Raw genomic sequence first — 6,617 nt, forward strand, 5'->3', positions numbered from 1 at the left:
ATATTATATTTTTAAAAAAATGTTATTTAAATATAATATATATCGCTAATTTTTTAATTAATAATTTAGCAAAAGATTTATACATACATATATATCTACCGATTTTTAAAACATTGCTAAAGACAATTAATGTTTGAAAATATATAAATTATTTATGAAATAATCATATAATTATTCGATATTCTTATGTACAATTAATAGAAATTTCTATACAATAATTTATTTAATATATATTTTTTCGTACACTGGTTTATTCCTTCATGTAAGTTACTGCATCTCACACACTGTGTATTTTCGTAATTATTATTATATTATTCAATTCTGATCCTAATTACAGGTATTGGATTGATTCTTATAGATACAATGGCAACTATGTTATATTTAAAGATGAGAACTGGAAGAGAAGCAGCCCTTTAATCAGTTTCTCTCGCTATTCCGTAGACAAAGTTACAGACCGCGTAGGGTTAGTTCCTACTTTAAGAACCAATTAGTTCTGGTTGTTACGGGTCCGTTAGTCCGTTGTACCGGGTGTACCGTCTCCATCTTTCGACTTTGCGTTATTCACAGATTCTTTGATAAACTTGGTGATCTTCGATCTTCCTTCACTTAGTGTGCTATTGTCTATGAAGCATTTTCTTATATATTTCCTTATTTGATAATATTCTGATCGTTTAATATTGATTAGTGATATGAAAAATTATGTGACGGAATTTCTACGAGGAAAAGAAAGTAGTCAAGAATATAGTCGATTAATTACGAGAGTAAGATAAAGATTTTCTATCGATGAGAGATTTTGAAAGAAGAAGACAATGGAGATGTGATTGGAGGGGAATGCAGATAGCTTAAAGAGCAAACTGTTGCTTTGCGTCTCAACAAGTAGGTCGACGACCGAATGGAGATTCTGGTATATTTACTGTTGCTTATAAATAAAATACGAAATACAATCGATATTGTTTTCTCTCTCGAAAAAACAACATTCTTCGATATCTGGAGCTGCGCGACAAAACATTTCCGACTCTCATAATCTATCATTTAATTAATCTTTTAATTATCACGCAATTGTTTAGAACATAAAATTTTATTTTTAACTCTTATATAAGAGTTGACTAAGGTTGCCTTGAGTGCTCGTATCAACCAAGTTTTTTACATACACGTCATGCGTGATAATCCCGTTATTATACTCTCTTTGCCGTGTATCACTGACATTTTATCGTAACCCAGAGCAATTATGTCGAAGACGGTGCTGGCTCCTCTCTTTGCCGCGCGATATTGCATGATAAGCGAATTACGTCTCGTCGCGAAATCACATTACCTCCGTATAAAATCACTGTGTTACGAAGTTCCGCCGTCGCCGTCGGTCCGATCGTATGGCAGTATGGTCCCGATTCAAGAATATATCTCCAACTTTGTGCGCAAAATTAACTCGAGTATATTAACGCGGATCTATCCTCGTGGAACACAACGGACAAACGATTTTACGACGATAGATATTTGTCGCAATACTTCTTCGTCGTTTGTTAAGAGGATGCCGGATACCGACAGAATGCGAATATTAGTAGGATTGCAAAATATTTTTGTTGATTATAGATATCAACAAATCCTTTTCCATAATTAAAGTATACATAATAACGGAGTGCGGGGTTTATGATTTCATATGAAAAGTAAAAAAAAAATTAAAAAATTACAGTTTTGTTATCGGCTTCTGGGATCTATCCTCGTGGAACACAACGGACAAACGATTTTACGACGATAGATATTTGTCGCAATATACTTCTCCGTCGTTTGTTAATACCGATATTTTGAATTATAATTTACTTACGTCGTCATTATATCGCGGTGAATGGAATTTGTTTTAAGCAAAACGCGTATCGTAAATTACACGCACATTTTCTAATAACGAAGTTTTACACACGTCTCGACGGCTGTGTCGCGGCAAACTGCTAACTGAATTGTAACAATGGCATCATCTGTCAATTAAAGATGGAGATGCAAATAAGTCATCGTAAGGTGGGATCTTTGCTAAGTAGAGATTGATATATTTTATATAGGATGTTCTAAAAGAAAAAAGTTGTACTTTTTCTTGCATTATTGATATATCGTAATCGAAATAAAAAATAGATTTCAATGTAAATTTTATTTTCGGGTTTTAGTGAAACTATAAAATTAAACACTTTAAACGTATGAAAAATGGATAAGAAAATTTGAATATTATAAGATTATTTTAAGAATACTTTACTTTAACACAGATTTAATCTAAAATTGAATTGATGTGAAAAATTAAGCGATTCTGGGAGATGGTCCACTCAAACTTATATAAGAAAATATTCAAACTTATTAAATCAAAAGAAATTTCTGAGACACTCTGTATAATTATTATACGAGATTGTAATAAGATTAAACGTATATCTTTTGCATCTCGATGTATTTATTTCAACTTATGATAACATTTCTTGGGACAATTGCCATTTATAATTGTACTTTAGTGCAATAATAAAAAAATATCTGATAAATAATGTATATATTTAAACATAATAATATTTTAATAAATTTTATGTACATTATTACATCATATTAACTATATCTGAATAATATCTAGCAATTGTCAACCGATTGTTTGAACGTAGAAATATGTTTTGTCAATCTTATTTCTTTCTTTTAATATAGAAAAAAATTTATGATAAATAAATCTTAATATAAAAATTAATTGTCAGATAATTTCACATAAATAAATTTTATCGTAAAATGTCAAAATTAATCTATTCTGTACTCTGGCTGATTATTGCTGGCAAAACGTAGAATTGCAAATTAAAGGAAGAAAATCGAGTTCATAATCGGCTCAATTAGGGAACCCAATTTATCGTCTACAACTCTGCTTATGTCGGTATATATGATTTACTCTTTTCGTATAAAAGAAAAACCATTTTTACAGACTGAACATGCTTCTCGTGCATTTTCAATACTGATTTTTCGCAACTTTTACTAAAGAAACAATCAAACTGTCCAATATAGCATTGGGATAAATCGCCCGATATATTTCTGCCGTTCAATGAAATCATGTATCTAGAAAGAATTCGAATACCAATACTATATTCTTTTTGTAAAGAATATCTCTTTCGCATTCTAGATCCTGCAGCATTATCATACATTACTTTTTACGAGATAACATTCGCGTTAAAATAAACAAAAAGAAAATAAAAAGAAAAAATAGAAAAAGTTTTTTTTTTTAATTAATCGCCAGTATCTTGAAAATCTTCGGGGTTTAAAGGAAAACGTCCGCGTGTGTGTGAAGAGATCTCGTATCGCTTTATAGATAAATTTTAATTTAGTTACTCGCAAAATTAAAGGCAAAATAGGTAATATAGGTAATGCGTTACGTTTTTTCCGCTACGTGTCGAAATGCGACTATGAGGATGTAAATCAAACTCAGATAGCCGTGAAACGAGACTTTAGACGAGACGAGGTCAGAGACGGAATCCTCTGGAAATAAAATTACGTCTTCGATCGTGCGTAAATGAATTTACCGCTATTCCGTCTATCGCTTCTTTCCTGATAAGTCTCTGCCAAATCAGATGAATCGCGAATAACTCAATACATGATGCGTTTGCTTTATTGCTATATAGTCATTTAAAAATGTAAAATTTTATATATAGTCTCTAAATATTATTAAAAATATCTTCTTCAATTCTCAAAATTAATTTTCTTAAAAAATAGAAACTTTCAAATAGCTTCAAGCTTTATTTTTATTTTTTTTTTTTAATCGTCTATTTAGATTAATACGTTGAAATACTATATTAAATTAATATGAGATATATTTGATGGTAATATTGTTTTGGATTAACTCCTGTCTTCCAGTAGAAACGTAAAGAAATAGTCGTACTTAAAAGCAAAAAAGACGATTCGATTCGAGGACGTACCGATTCTTTATATTTTTCAATTAATAAATTTTTCCGAAAGAAAGAAGTAATTAGTAGAAGAAAAAAAAACGAGAAGCAATTAAAAACCGAAAAAACAGAAAAAGATTTCACAGAGAGTATTTCTCGGTTACCGGTCTTGTCGATCCGGTAATCGCATTAGAGACAGTAATTACGACACCGCCCGTAGTAACATGAAACCCGTAGGTCGGGTAAAGTACTGGACAGGGTTATGCAGATTGCTTTATAACCTTGTTACCGATCACTCTATTAACCTTACGAGGTTGCAATTCCAACCCTCCCACTGGCTGTTCCTGTTTCAGAAGCCAGGCGACAACGAGAGACAAGGATATCGTCTTTTCGTCTCGCCCTTGCGACGTTCGACCCTTACGATTCTCCCAGTCGCTATTCTGCTTTAAGTCGTCATCCTTGTAAATTTTACGATTTACAGTAAATACGTGAAACTGTTAGCGCATTATACGCCGATGAGAGAAATGGCGATTCTTATCAAGGATTGAACGTTCAATTTTAAATTTCAAAGCGGACGCGTCGAGAAGACATATTTTCCGTGAAATGACGGAGTCGGAGAAACAACAGCCTCCGGGAAAACGACTCTTGCTCCCGGCAATCCGCGCGAGAACCCGTACCTTTTGCAATTCACCCTTCGCCAACCCTCTCGATCCGACTGCACTTTGACGCGAACTCACCGAGAAAGATCAGTGCGAGAGACTGCGGATGACACGTGGAAATGAGGGCATTTGTTCTATGGCCGCGGATCACGATCAGGAAATCCGGTATTACGTGACTAAGGGATAGCAGAAGTGTTTCGGACACCTCGGTGACGTGTTAACGAGTCTGAAGACTCCGTAAACGAATCTGGCAGATGAATAATACTGCCTAACACGTTGATATAATGGTCATAGATGGTATTGACCGATGGTATTGACATGTAGATCAGGTGCAATCAATTTTATAATTTTTTCTATTTTTCTTGAAAATCGTGGACTTTAAATTAAGGAATCAGTTAAGGAATCAACTGACATTAACTAAATGAAACATATTATATTAATTTTATGATACTTATAATATATCTATATTATTTTACAAGAAATTCTGCAATATGCACATTTTTTTCTTTTTGTTTTAAAAATCTCTCTTTTAAAGACAAGTTTGCCAAAAATCAAACTTTACCGTTTAATCTACGAAAATTATTGATTATATGCGTATATAAATTAGCATATTACTGATAACTTATATGATCAAGAGAGCTAATGGCAATGCCATTTTATAAAATATTTATTAATTATAATTGGTCAATGAAATATCTGTGTTTTGATTAGTAATTTGTATATTAACTTATTTGGATGTATTATATTTGTCGTGCGATTTAAACGCGATATAACAAAGTTAATTAATCAATATTTAACAGTAGCAAAAATTGCCTATATAACCATTTAAATCTTGCTCTCTACCGTTTTAAGTAATTAAACCATACAAACTAGACGTAATATTTGCAAGATAGTAATTATTACTAATAAGATTTTTTTAAATTTTAGCGCGTTAAAGAGTGAAAAGTTTTAAAATTTTACATAATCTTTTTTCTCTGCAAAAATCTTCAATGTTCTTATATCCAGTCTGTTAAAGACAAGGATAGTAATTCTTTCGTGGTTGCTAGCGTGTTACGTTAAGTGATAAAGCGGTGCGTCGACGGTTATACGAATCGAGCGAAAGAATATACTTCATCCAATAAATCGCAGCATAAACCGTAAATCGCCATCGTATTTCTCACGATTAAATCTACGTTGCTACGTGTTCAGATGATTTGCGTCGCGCGAAAAAATATGACAAACAAATAAATAAAACTATTTCGGAATCTTCGAATACCGTTCAACCGTTTCATTATCCGAACAATGCCAAGAAACAAAAGTCTTTGTTTCATTACAGTTTTCATCGTAGAATGTATTCTATAATAATTATAATTTTTCATAATATATTTTTAAAGTGGAAACACACACAATTATTCGATTATATCCGCGAACATTTTGTCTCTCTGACTTTTTTTTTTGTTGAGATAATAGAAGTATATATTATCATTTTTTCTTATCAACATGTAGTCCTGAGTTTGTCAATTCTACGAGAGGGTATGTATACATATATGCAGGATGTTTGTAAAATAATTATAATTTCAAATATTTAAAAAAACATTTATTAAACATTATTAGCAAATTAGTCTTTTTTCACAAAAGATGTTAAAAGTGATCTCCACGAGCATGCAGACAAGCCTCGTCTAATCTTTTATCGAAAACCTTCAACTCTCCGAGTGATATGCCTCTGACGAAAAAAAACTAATTTGCTAATAATGTTTGATAAATGTTTTTTTTAAATATTTGATTGTTACTTTTCGAACACTTTGCACATATTCTACATCTATTTGTTTTATGCTATGTTTGTGAGAAAGTACTCACCGGCGTCGATCGGTCCTGCCGTGGAGCGAGCGTTCTCCGATCCTGTATCGCCGCTATCGTTGCTAGCCGTCGAGATCGCGGCCCGGCTGACGAGGAGTGTTGGGGCACCCCGATGGTAATTGTACGGACGATTGAGAGCGATAAGGGCGCATCTCACCTCGCTCGTGCCGGCTCGGAGCCGTCGCTCTCTCTGCCTACCACCGTCTGCGTCTCCCGTGCTTCTTCGATGTCCTCTTCTTGA

At 32.9% G+C, this 6,617-nt stretch overlaps 1 protein-coding gene across 1 annotated transcript in view; it reads right to left on the reverse strand.

Moving 5' to 3' along the window:
• The window catches only part of LOC115238964 (synaptic vesicular amine transporter), a 22,727-nt gene extending 16,110 nt beyond the window's left edge, over positions 1-6,617 (reverse strand). The window contains exon 1 of the mRNA XM_029813215.1: positions 6,377-6,617. The gene's annotated coding sequence lies outside the window, so the exon portion shown is untranslated. The remainder of the gene's footprint in view (positions 1-6,376) is intronic.

The sequence above is a fragment of the Formica exsecta genome, unplaced genomic scaffold, assembly GCF_003651465.1.
Source record: "Formica exsecta isolate Colony F162 unplaced genomic scaffold, ASM365146v1 scaffold363, whole genome shotgun sequence".
NCBI classification, from domain to species: Eukaryota; Metazoa; Arthropoda; class Insecta; order Hymenoptera; family Formicidae; genus Formica; species Formica exsecta.